The sequence below is a fragment of the Typopeltis vanoorti genome, chromosome 17 (assembly GCF_054136105.1).
Source record: "Typopeltis vanoorti isolate ZY-2024b chromosome 17, IOZ_Tvanoo_1.0, whole genome shotgun sequence".
Lineage (NCBI taxonomy): Eukaryota > Metazoa > Arthropoda > Arachnida > Uropygi > Thelyphonidae > Typopeltis > Typopeltis vanoorti.
Genome location: NC_143565.1, coordinates 12307950 through 12321800, shown reverse-complemented (window position 1 = coordinate 12321800; position 13851 = coordinate 12307950).

The window sequence follows — 13851 nt, the reverse complement described above, 5'->3', positions numbered from 1 at the left end:
ATTTTAGCTTCTTCGTACAGAGACATTTTTATTCTAGTCTTCGGAAATGACAGACTGTAAAAAATATCTATTCCTGAATAAAAATGAATATTCTGTGTATTAAAAGATTCTTTTAACATCCGAGAAGGATATCCTCCACAGATGAAGGGAATACTTTGAGAGCCTTCTTAACCCAGGTGGCTCAGCAGTTGTGGACATCCAAGAGGTGCAGATCAGGGCAATGACTAGTCTTAGAGCAGAAGAGGTCCATTTAGCAAAGTAGTATGGGTGGCGGTAGTGACCAGATCAAGATCAAGATAAGATAAGGAATCGTGACGTGATTGATTGATGACGTCATTGTGTGCATGGCTTCATGGGTGTGGAATGTTTGGAATTTCCCTGTGGGCAACTGTGTCACTGGCTTCTGTTGTTGTGTTTTGGTTCGCGTATGGGATTAAGGGTGATGATAGATAAGGATTCGTGTTGTGATTGGTGGTGCTCTAGTGACCAGATGAAGATCAAGATAAGATAAGGAATCGTGACGTGAATGTTTGTTGTTATGAGATGTAGATAAGTGACGTCATTTGTTATTTGTAAATAAATGTCGTCTTTTGTTATTTGTAAATAAGTGACGTTGTTGTTTTGAATGGAAAGGATGATATTAGTGGATAAGAAATCGTGTCGTGATTGGTGGTGTAGTTCTGACAAGATGAAGATCAAGATAAGATAAGGAATCGTGTCGTGGGTGTGTGGTGTTTTCAGATGTAGATAAGTGACGTCATTTGTTAGTTGTAAATAAGTGACGTTATTGTTTTGAATGGAAAGGGAAATATATTAGTGGATAAGAAATCGTGTCGTGATTGGTGCTCACTTCTGACAAGATCAAGATCAATATAAGATAAGGAATAGTGACGTGAATGTTTGTTGTTATGAGATGTAGATAAGTGATGTCATTTGTTAGTTGTAAATAAGTGACGTTATTGTTTTGAATGGAAATGGAGATATATTAGTGTATAAGTAATCGTGTCGTGATTGGTGGGACACTTCTGACAAGATCAAGATAATATTAGGATTCGTGACGTGAATGTTTGTTGTTATTGAGTTTGGAATGATAATTTAATTTAACTATATTCTATGTCACACAAACATACAGTTTTTTTTTCTTCTATAGATGGTTGTACTAATTTTCCAATACATTTTGGGTATTTCTTTCCTGTTAAAGTGTGGGAATTCTTAGAGAAAGTCATGATGGCTCTCGTGTTTCGAGCTTTTCTGAATAATTAATTATATACTTAAAGTACCTGTCCTTTAACACACACACACACACACACACACACACACACACACACACACACACACACACACACACACACACACACACACACACACACACACACACACACACACACACACACGCACGCACACACACACACGCACACACATTAGACATAAAAAATCTCTAATGTGTCCATGTTGATACTCTAATATATACCCTATGATTATTCTTATGGAAAAAAAAAACTATTCAGTATTAGATTTACGCTTACCAAACAACATGCGATCAGTTATTTTTAAGTTAAAAAAGTACTTACAGCTTTCCAGATGACTCTTCTAAATACGAATATTCCAAAATAGTTCAATTTTATATCCACAACACAACACAAACACAAAAACCACAAAGAATGAAATTTCTGTAAATACTGTAACCTGAACTAGTTACTTCGTCCTTTAGATTACGGACCTTAGATGATGAGCTTTCGTCATTGCAATATCCCCAGCGAGCACTTTTCTTCAAAGGGAATGACATGAGTCACATCCGTAAATGGGGGTATTGTTCAAAAGGTAGCATTTTCTCAAGTTTGGATATTTCTCAAATACTTACATATGACTAAGGGATTAGTATCCACATGTTTGAATGAAAATTATTCATTCTTCGTTACCGTCGACATTCATTGGTGTAGTAAATTAATGCTTACATTTAATGTTAATTTAGATAGCTGTTAGAGTATGGAATTCAGACAAGTGAAATTATTATTATTTTTTTTTCAAATTGATTGGTTATTTTCTATATTTTACTTTTACAGGTCATATTCTAACAGAATAACTGAGCAGAATTAATAAATATATAAAGTATATGTGAATTTATTTCCAACACAGAATATTTCTCATTGTCTTTTCTTAAATTGTCCAACTTGGTGGGAAAGTCTATGCGCCGTTTTGTTTAGGGTAAGTGTTATTTCCGGTTTCGAATTCCGATTGCTGTTAGATTAAGGAATTCTGATAAGTGAATTTTTTTTTTTTTTTTTCAAAACTGAAAAGAGTTTTCATTATAGGTTACTATGCCTAACATATATTCACACCACAAAACACACAAAACATAGGAGTTGATAGATATTTCTGTAAATAACCAGAAAAGCTAGTGGACTACTTAATTTACTTTAGTATCCGTTTGGTTCTCTGTATTTATCTTTCCCACGGGTGTCCATCCTTGTTTGGAAAGTCTATGCGCTGTTTTGTTTAGGGTATGTGTTATTTCCGGTTTCGAATTCCGATTGCTGTTAGAGTATGGAATTCAGACAAGTGAAATTTTTATTATTTTTTTTTTCAATTGATTCGTTATTTTCTGTATTTTACTTTTACAGGTCATATTCTAACAGAATAGCTGAGCAGAATTAATAAATATATAAAGTATATGAGAATTTATTTTCCAACACTGTATATTTCTGATTAAGTCTTACCTTTTACGGTATCTATCTTATCCGGTCGACTTTTGTTGTACGTAGGTGAGAAATCATGTGTTTTGTTTTGAACTCTTGGTTTCCGTTGGGAAATTACCAATATAACTATTAATTTTACCTTTGATTCCTTGTGCTCTTAAACTATTTCTGTAAGTAGAATTTATTTATGAATTATTTTCCCACACTGTTAGTTTTCATTCATTAATCTTGTTTGTAGATAACGAACAAATAAGACTTTTCATTCAATGAATCAAAAAAAAAATTCTCTGGTTACTTTGCGGCATGAAATTTCACAAGGAAAAAAAAAAAAAGCCTGTGTAGCTCAGTGGATGTGGCGTTTGCACACCATCGCGCTAGGCCGCACGAAGGAAGTCTTGGTTTCGAGTCTAGTCGGCGACTAGAGGAAATTTTTCTAAGCCTTTTTTCGACCGGTTCCCGAGTTAGTCGATCTCTGGCACGGGCAAGCAGGTTTTTCCTCCCGGAAACTCGGGTTTTTCGTCCTGTAAACTCAAGAAAATCGACCGTAGAACCCACATTATTTCAGACATTAAATATATTGTGTTAGGGTTAGAAACCACGAGATGGCGGCACATTTGAGCCGTCTCTCTTCACTGCGTACCGCTTAATTAGTGATAGCCTTGGGCCATCTGTCTCTGATTGGTACCAGTGGAGATTGAACTGCCCACTCAGTCTCCAAAAGTTAGATAGGGCTAAATGGCCTCGCCTACTCCCGTATATACGGGAATAAAAAAAAAGGCGTTAGCTTTAGCTGATTGAAAAAAAAAAAAAAAAAAAATGTTATCTTCCTTCTTAAATTTGTATAACACATCTACGACACCCAATTTGTTCATTTAATTTACACATTTTATTGAACGAAATATTATTTACAAATTGTATTTACTGAATCTAACAATACAGAAAATAAATAAATTGAAAAATACATCAAAGGTTCTTCCATGGTTGTGGAATTGCCATCGTATGGTTTTGACAATGTGATTCTCATCTGAAAGTTAATTTTCATATGGTGTTTGTTTGTTGGGAATTTATTACTGTAGTAGTAAAATTAAGGTTTGCATATTTATATTTTCGAATCCAATACGTATACTTCAGAGAATTATTAAAAGCACAGAATCTTTCGTTATGTTTCCAAAAGCATTTAAAACTACAGGGTGTTCGGGATAAATTTGACATATTTATAATTAATTATATTTTTCCGTAAGTTACATGTATTAACACACACTTCTCTTCATTTAAAAGTTTGGACCCTTCTTCATTCATATACAAGATGTCAGAAAGGATGGATAGCTGGAACATACCTGAATCATGGAAGAGAATAACTTGTATCATGATGATTCGTGCCCGCCATCAAAATAAGGATATTACGACTGCTGCCCAATGCTCCCTGAATACAGTAAAAACAATCAGGCATGAACTAGAGACTTGCAATGGTGACTACGAGGATGTAGCAAGAAGAAAGATCACTAGCAGACGATCTGATTGCGTTCGTACAGCAGAATTCCTCGCAAATCTGCAGGAACAGGTGTTGAAGAACCCTGGCATTGGAATTCGGGCTTTGTTCGTGGAGTTGCTAACTGTAGTCAAGCCCTGGATAACAAGGGTAGCCAATGGTAGGCCGTATGTATGGCAGCAGGATTCGGCCCCTTGCCACACCTCTGGAAAAAGTCAAAAATGGTTGTCTGAAAATTTCTACGACTTCACCAGTCCAAATGTTTGGCCTCCAAACCCCCCAGACCTTAACCCCATGGATTATTTTGTATGGGGCGCAGTTGAAAAAGACACCAATCGCACTTCCAGTAATACAAAAGCCCAGTTAATGGATAAAATTAAAACAGTTTTTGCGGCCCTTCCCAGGGAGACTGTAGCATCAACTTGTTCGAGGTTCCGAAGCAGAATTGAAGCTGTGATCGATGCTAATGGTGGTTATTTTGAGTAAATCTTGTTGATAGTATTGTAATTAACTCTGCCTGTAATGTTTTTTTGTCAATTCATTAAATTTAATAGATACAAAGAAGATTTTCTTTTTCCTTACGAAACTGTCAAATTTATCCCGAACACCCTGTACACGTTATGTTTTCATGTTTCGGGCATCCAATTTCATTTAAATCAAGAACAGGCCTCCCTATTAACTTCGTTAATGTTTTTGATTTTTCTCTTCCTTTGGCAAGTAATATATGATATTTGCATGTTGATTCTATCATCCAATCTCTTAGTTTGTCCAAATCTAGTGAACCAATTTCCCATTTCAGCTGATGGTTATATTTTATTAACCAAGAATTCTGTTTTTTAACTCTTTCAGGTAATTCTTTCCAACTACAAGGTGATTTTGTCACTGCATATCTTACACTAAATCCATCAGAAATACAAATTTCTTTAGGAAATAAATTTGAACTCTTATTCAGCAAAAATTGTACATCAATTATCCCAATGATAACTGAAAATTCGTATTTTTCACCCACTGTCGATTTTTCATAATCGTTTTCCTTCATTCTTCTTCTTCGATTACTTCATATGGCACCACAAATAAATAGTTATTTATTATTATTTCACTGATTATTAGCTCTGATCGTATACTTTATGGTAACTTTCGTTTACAAAATTCTAAACAATTAGAACTTTTCACAAAGAAACTTTCAATGAATTTGTGGCTCACCCATTATTTTTGCATTACCAAACACAAATCACAAAACAGCAGCTGCAGTGGATGAACGATTACCTTAAGTCCAAACTCACTCGACTCTCTGGAATTTTCTTATAGTACTGTTTACACATACCATCCCCTACCCTGACTGTTCCTTCAAAAATGAACCTTTGCGCAGATGACTCAACGACATGTTTTCACATGCTGTTGGATATACTGTTGGTGTGTTTTTATCTTACTTTTTGTAGGGAAAGGTAAAATTTGTATATGTGTTATCTGTAGAGTACAAACATTTTCTCTATGCCAAACTTTAAAGAAGTGTTAACGTCACGTTTTGTTGGTTTAATTAGATGCTTCTCTCTTTCTCTCTCTGTAAAATAACCAAATTCTAACAGTTCGGATTTTCGATTATGTGAACGGTTTGTTTTCAGATAACTCAAATAATGTCAATAGATAGCATTAGACAATTTCTAAAATAATCAATACATGGATTTTCGTTTTCAACACTTTTTTTTTCCTGTCCTGTCATTAATTTCACAGTTGTGATTTTTTTTAAATAATTAAACAGAATTGCATTAAGATATAAAGTTGTGGATTTAAATATTAAGATCTAATCAGAATAACTGAGTAAAAATTCACTGTGGAAAAACACAACAACAAAAACACACATCTTTGTTCATTTAAGTTTACAAATGCACATTTTATTTTGCTGAAATACTATTTACAAGTATATTCACTGTGAAAAATTCGAAACATGTAATTACCTAAAAATATTTCACAATATTTAGTTTAGACTCTTAACATTTTCCAAAGAGTTCAATGAATAAAATTTTTGTTACTCACTGTTTCTTGGTTACATTACATCAAAATAGCTGGTCACGCAAAAGAATTTTTAAAACAGATACCATGGTAACCACACTTCCATACGTTTGATATTGTGTCAGTCTGGAAATGACGCCATGCCTCGCTAAACATTCTGTGTATTCTTTTGTCAGCAAATATACACAAACAGTTTTTGTAAAATGTTCGTAAATGTCCCAAAATAAAGAATCTTTATCGAATTGGATAAAATCTTGAAAGTCTAATTTTACCATTGATGAATTTAAATGTTGAGCGATAATTTTTCCCATTAAACGGACAGATGGTAATTAAGTTTCCAAAAATAGTAAATGATTATCAATGTCGTACATTTTTGTTGAAAATCTCTCAGCTTCTTCACAACTAATAGAAAAAACCTTACTTCCATCAGCTCCTGTATCATCAAGTATTAGTTCCCCATCTTGGCATTTCAGAATATAACAATCAACGAGGTCCATTTCGCAGTCAACTCTTCTTTGCAAGTTGCCGAGGATATCAGACCACTTCCTGCGTAATTTTTCCCAAGTGGTCCGGGATAAATACATCACAATGTACGTGTCTTCTAAAATAATAATCGGTTTCCATCCTTTTAGAGCTAGGTGAAGAGTTTTGTCTCGTGCTATTTTCCTGAAGAAAGAAAATTTCAATGACTTTTGTGGCTCACCCATTATTTTACTTTACTTTACTTTCCTGAATACCAATCACCACAACACAATACGATAACTTCACAGGATGAACGAATTGTCGTAACTGCAAAGACACTTGACTCGTTTATTTTTCCTTATAGTACTGTTTATCTGACCCTTAACCCTGACCGTTCCTTCCAAAATGAAACTTTTGCGCAGATGATTCACGGACATGTTTCTACATGGTGTTGGATAAACCATGACGACAATGACGGATGTGTGTCACCCTGGGAAAATTCCAAGGTATCTTATTTCAAAAACATCACCCACAATTCCATAGCCAAACAAAACATGACAACAATGTCGTTATGTGTTTGGATATTTCTGGGGTACATATGTCTCTCATACTGTGATATCACAGAGGGTGACAGATGTCTTCCCTGCAATGCTCCCCCAACCTAACCCCATCACCCTAGTCTCTCACCATCCCTCTCCTCCAGAAGATGTCTGCTCAGCCTAGTGGAGATGAGTGAGCTCATCTTTTGCAGATATCTTTTAGTGATGTCACCTCCAATTGATACTGATAACTTTTTTTGGGAAAAAAAAATTAAAAAACTGGTTTTTTATGATAACTTTTTAGGAAAAAAACGCATTTTTTATGAAAACTTTTTTTGAAAAAAATTAAAAAACGCGTTTTTTTATTTTTTTTCCAAAAAAGTTTTGATAAAAACTTTTTTGGAAATTTGACATTGATAATCATTTACTATTTTTGGAAACTTAATTACCATCTGTCCGTTTAATGGGAAAAATTATCGCTCAACATTTAAATTCATCAATGGTAAAATTAGACTTTCAAGATTTTATCCAATTCGATAAAGATTCTTTATTTTGGGACATTTACGAACATTTTACAAAAACTGTTTGTGTATATTTGCTGACAAAAGAATACACAGAATGTTTAGCGAGGCATGGTGTCATTTCCAGACTGACACAATATCAAACGTATGGAAGTGTGGTTACCATGGTATCTGATTTAAAAATTCTTTTGCGTGACCAGCTATTTTGATGTAATGTAACCAAGAAACAGTGAGTAACAAAAATTTTATTCATTGAACTCTTTGGAAAATGTTAAGAGTCTAAACTAAATATTGTGAAATATTTTTAGGTAATTACATGTTTCGAATTTTTCTCAGTGAATATACTTGTAAATAGTATTTCAGCAAAATAAAATGTGCATTTGTAAACTTAAATGAACAAAGATGTGTGTTTTTGTTGTTGTGTTTTTCCACAGTGAATTTTTACTCAGTTATTCTGATTAGATCTTGATATTTAAATCCACAACTTTATATCTTAATGCCATTCTGTTTAATTATTTAAAAAAAAATCACAACTGTGAAATTAATGCCAGGACAGGAAAAAAAAAGTGTTGAAAACGAAAATCCATGTATTGATTATTTTAGAAATTGTCTAATGCTATCTGTTGACATTATTTGAGTTATCTGAAAACAAATCGTTCACATAATCGAAAATCCGAACTGTTAGAATTTGGTTATTTTACACAGAGAGAAAGAGAGAAGCATCTAATTAAACCAACAAAACGTGACTTTAACACTTCTTTAAAGTTTGGCATAGAGAAAATGTTTGTACTCTACAGATAACACATATACAAATTTTACCTTTCCCTACAAAAAGTAAGATAAAAACACACCAACAGTATATCCAACAGCATGTGAAAACATGTCGTTGAGTCATCTGCGCAAAGGTTCATTTTTGAAGGAACAGTCAGGGTAGGGGATGGTATGTGTAAACAGTACTATAAGAAAATACCAGAGAGTCGAGTGAGTTTGGACTTAAGGTAATCGTTCATCCACTGCAGCTGCTGTTTTGTGATTTGTGTTTGGTAATGCAAAAATAATGGGTGAGCCACAAATTCATTGAAAGTTTCTTTGTGAAAAGTTCTAATTGTTTAGAATTTTGTAAACGAAAGTTACCATAAAGTATACGATCAGAGCTAATAATCAGTGAAATAATAATAAATAACTATTTATTTGTGGTGCCATATGAAGTAATCGAAGAAGAAGAATGAAGGAAAACGATTATGAAAAATCGACAGTGGGTGAAAAATACGAATTTTCAGTTATCATTGGGATAATTGATGTACAATTTTTGCTGAATAAGAGTTCAAATTTATTTCCTAAAGAAATTTGTATTTCTGATGGATTTAGTGTAAGATATGCAGTGACAAAATCACCTTGTAGTTGGAAAGAATTACCTGAAAGAGTTAAAAAACAGAATTCTTGGTTAATAAAATATAACCATCAGCTGAAATGGGAAATTGGTTCACTAGATTTGGACAAACTAAGAGATTGGATGATAGAATCAACATGCAAATATCATATATTACTTGCCAAAGGAAGAGAAAAATCAAAAACATTAACGAAGTTAATAGGGAGGCCTGTTCTTGATTTAAATGAAATTGGATGCCCGAAACGTGAAAACATAACGTGTAGTTTTAAATGCTTTTGGAAACATAACGAAAGATTCTGTGCTTTTAATAATTCTCTGAAGTATACGTATTGGATTCGAAAATATAAATATGCAACCCTTAATTTTACTACTACAGTAATAAATTCCCAACAAACAAACACCATATGAAAATTAACTTTCAGATGAGAATCACATTGTCAAAACCATACGATGGCAATTCCACAACCATGGAAGAACCTTTGATGTATTTTTCAATTTATTTATTTTCTGTATTGTTAGATTCAGTAAATACAATTTGTAAATAATATTTTGTTCAATAAAATGTGTAAATTAAATGAACAAATTGGGTGTCGTAGATGTGTTATACAAATTTAAGAAGGAAGATAACATTTTTTTTTTTTTCCTTGTGAAATTTCATGCCACAAAGTAACCAGAGAATTTTTTTTTTTGATTCATTGAATGAAAAGTCTTATTTGTTCGTTATCTACAAACAAGATTAATGAATGAAAACTAACAGTGTGGGAAAATAATTCATAAATAAATTCTACTTACAGAAATAGGTTAAGAGCACAAGGAATCGAAGGTAAAATTAATAGTTATATTGGTAATTTCCCAACGGAAACCAAGAGTTCAAAACAAAACACACGATTTCTCACCTACGTACAACAAAAGGCGACCGGATAAGATAGATACCGTAAAAGGTAAGACTTAATCAGAAATATACAGTGTTGGAAAATAAATTCTCATATACTTTATATATTTATTAATTCTGCTCAGTTATTCTGTTAGAATATGACCTGTAAAAGTAAAATACAGAAAATAACGAATCAATTGAAAAGAAAAATAATAAAAATTTCACTTGTCTGAATTCCATACTCTAACAGCAATCGGAATTCGAAACCGGAAATAACACATACCCTAAACAAAACAGCGCATAGACTTTCCAAACAAGGATGGACACCCGTGGGAAAGATAAATACAGAGAACCAAACGGATACTAAAGTAAATTAAGTAGTCCACTAGCTTTTCTGGTTATTTACAGAAATATCTATCAACTCCTATGTTTTGTGTGTTTTGTGGTGTGAATATATGTTAGGCATAGTAACCTATAATGAAAACTCTTTTCAGTTTTGAAAAAAAAAATAATTTCACTTATCAGAATTCCATAATCTAACAGCAATCGGAATTCGAAACCAGAAATAACACTTACCCTAAACAAAACGGCGCATAGACTTTCCCACCAAGTTGGGCAATTTAAGAAAAGACAATGAGAAATATTCTGTGTTGGAAATAAATTCACATATACTTTATATATTTATTAATTCTGCTCAGTTATTCTGTTAGAATATGACCTGTAAAAGTAAAATATAGAAAATAACCAATCAATTTGAAAAAAGAAATAATAATTTCACTTGTCTGAATTCCATACTCTAACAGCAATCTAAATTAACATTAAATGTAAGCATTAATTTACTATACCAATGAATGTCGACGGTAACGAAGAAAGAATGATTTTCATTCAAACATGTGGATACTAATCCCTTAGTCATATGTAAGTATTTGAGAAATATCCAAACTTGAGAAAATGCTACCTTTTGAACAATACCCCCACTTACGGATGTGACTCATGTCATTCCCTTTGAAGAAAAGCGCTTGCTGGGGATATTGCAATGACGAAAGCTCATCATCTACGGTCCGTAATCTAAAGGACGAAGTAACTAGTTCAGGTTACAGTATTTACAGAAATTTCATTCTTTGTGGTTTTTGTGTTTGTGTTGTGTTGTGGATATAAAATTGAACTATTTTGGAATATTCGTATTTAGAAGAGTCATCTGGAAAGCTGTAAGTACTTTTTTAACTTAAACATAACTGATCGCATGTTGTTTGGTAAGCGTAATTCTAATACTGAATAGGTTTTTTTTTCCATAAGGATAATCATAGGGTATATATTAGCGTATCAACATGGACACATTAGAGATTTTTTATGTCTAATGTGTGTGTGTGTGTGTGTGTGTGTGTGTGTGTGTGTGTGTGTGTGTGTGTGTGTGTGTGTGTGTGTGTGTGTGTGTGTGTGTGTGTGTGTTTAAGGACAGGTACTTTAAGTATATAATTAATTATTCAGAAAAGCTCGAAACACGAGAGCCATCATGACTTTCTCTAAGAATTCCCACACTTTGACAGGAAAGAAATACCCAAAATGTATTGGAAAATTAGTACAACCATCTATAGAAGAAAAAAAAACTGTATGTTTGTGTGACATAGAATATAGTTAAATTAAATTATCATTCCAAACTCAATAACAACAAACATTCACGTCACGAATCCTAATATTATCTTGATCTTGTCAGAAGTGTCCCACCAATCACGACACGATTACTTATACACTAATATATCTCCATTTCCATTCAAAACAATAACGTCACTTATTTACAACTAACAAATGACATCACTTATCTACATCTCATAACAACAAACATTCACGTCACGATTCCTTATCTTATCTTGATCTTGATCTTGTCAGAAGTGAGCACCAATCACGACACGATTTCTTATCCACTAATATATTTCCCTTTCCATTCAAAACAATAACGTCACTTATTTACAACTAACAAATGACGTCACTTATCTACATCTGAAAACACCACACACCCACGACACGATTCCTTATCTTATCTTGATCTTCATCTTGTCAGAACTGCACCACCAATCACGACACGATTTCTTATCCACTAATATCATCCTTTCCATTCAAAACAACAACGTCACTTATTTACAAATAACAAAAGACGACATTTATTTACAAATAACAAATGACGTCACTTATCTACATCTCATAACAACAAACATTCACGTCACGATTCCTTATCTTATCTTGATCTTCATCTGGTCACTAGTGCACCACCAATCACAACACGAATCCTTATCTATCATCACCCATAATCCCATACGCGAACCAAAACACAACAACAGAAGCCAGTGACACAGTTGCCCACAGGGAAATTCCAAACATTCCACACCCATGAAGCCATGCACACAATGACGTCATCAAACAATCACGTCACGATTCCTTATCTTATCTTGATCTTGATCTGGTCACTACCGCCACCCATACTACTTAGCAATAAAATCGCAAAAATCGGGCAAGGCTGCTGGCGATGATGAAACTCGGCCCCAAATGCTAAAAGCCTTAATTCGAGACGGTGTTCTCTGGCTGACTCGTGTGTCAAGCTGCTTGGATATCTGGGTGAGCATCAAAGCAATGGCAGACAGGCATAATAATACCAGTCTTCTATTGTGGCATCTCTCTGCTCAGCCTGCCTGGGAAAGTGTATGCTAGGTGCATGTAAAGATGGTGCAGGAGCATAGTTGAGTTAAAGTTCCAGGAAGAACAATGTGGCTTTCACCTGGTAGAAGCACAACTGACCAAATCTTCACTTTAAGGCAAGTCTTTGAGAAATCTTGGGAATATGCCAAGAATGTCTACACATGTTTTGTGGACTACTTGGAGAAGGCATATGACCGGGTTATTTGGGATAACAGGAGTATGGAGGGGATGGCCAACTATTAGCTGCCATCAAGTACCTGTATGAATGCCCAAAGTTTTGTGTCAGGGTAAGCAGTACAACGTCTGAACCTTTCACAGTCTCCATTGGCCTCTGCCAAGGGTGTATTCTGTCACCCCTCCTTTTCGTTATATTTATGGACTGGATTGATAGGCACAGCTGAGACAGTGAGTGTGTCAGAATTGGAAGTGTAGCATTGGACATCTGCTTTTTGCAGATGACCTAGTTCTGCTTAGCACTTCCACAGATGACCTGCAGCAGACCTTGGATAGGTTTGTAACTGTTTGTGCAGATGCCGGAATGATGCCGGAATGAGTGTGTTATGGCAAAAACTGAAACATTTGTGGTCTCAAGACAATCATCCCAGTGCACTCTTCATGTAAGTGGAGTCCCAATGAGACAGGTGGAGAAGTTTAAATACCTTGGGTTCATATTCACGAATGAAGGAAAATGGGACATAGAGCTAGATACTCGAATTGGCTTAGGAAGCTCAATATTGTGGGAACTTGGCCGTTTGGTAGTATTGAAGCGGGAGTTAAGCCAGAAGGCAAAGCTGGCTGTCTTCAATACAGTCTATGTCTCCATCCTCACCTATGGTCATGAGAGTTGGGTAATGACTCAAAGTATGCGGACACGAATCCAAGCGGGTAAAATGAGGTTCCTTCGAGGGGTTGCAGGCTGACAAGACTCGATAGATTTACAAGCTCTGCAATTCGGGAAACCCTCAATACTGAGCCACTGCTTCTCCATGTTGAGAGATTACAGTTATATTGGTACAGGCACCTGGTCAGATTGCCAAAAGAGAGGCTCTTTCACCAGGCCCTCTTTGCCAAGCCAAGGGTGGAAGGCCTTGGACTCACTGGATAGATTATATCCAAAACCTTGGGTGGACACGTTTGGGAATCCCACCAAAACACCTGAGCTTGGTGGCACAGGATCGT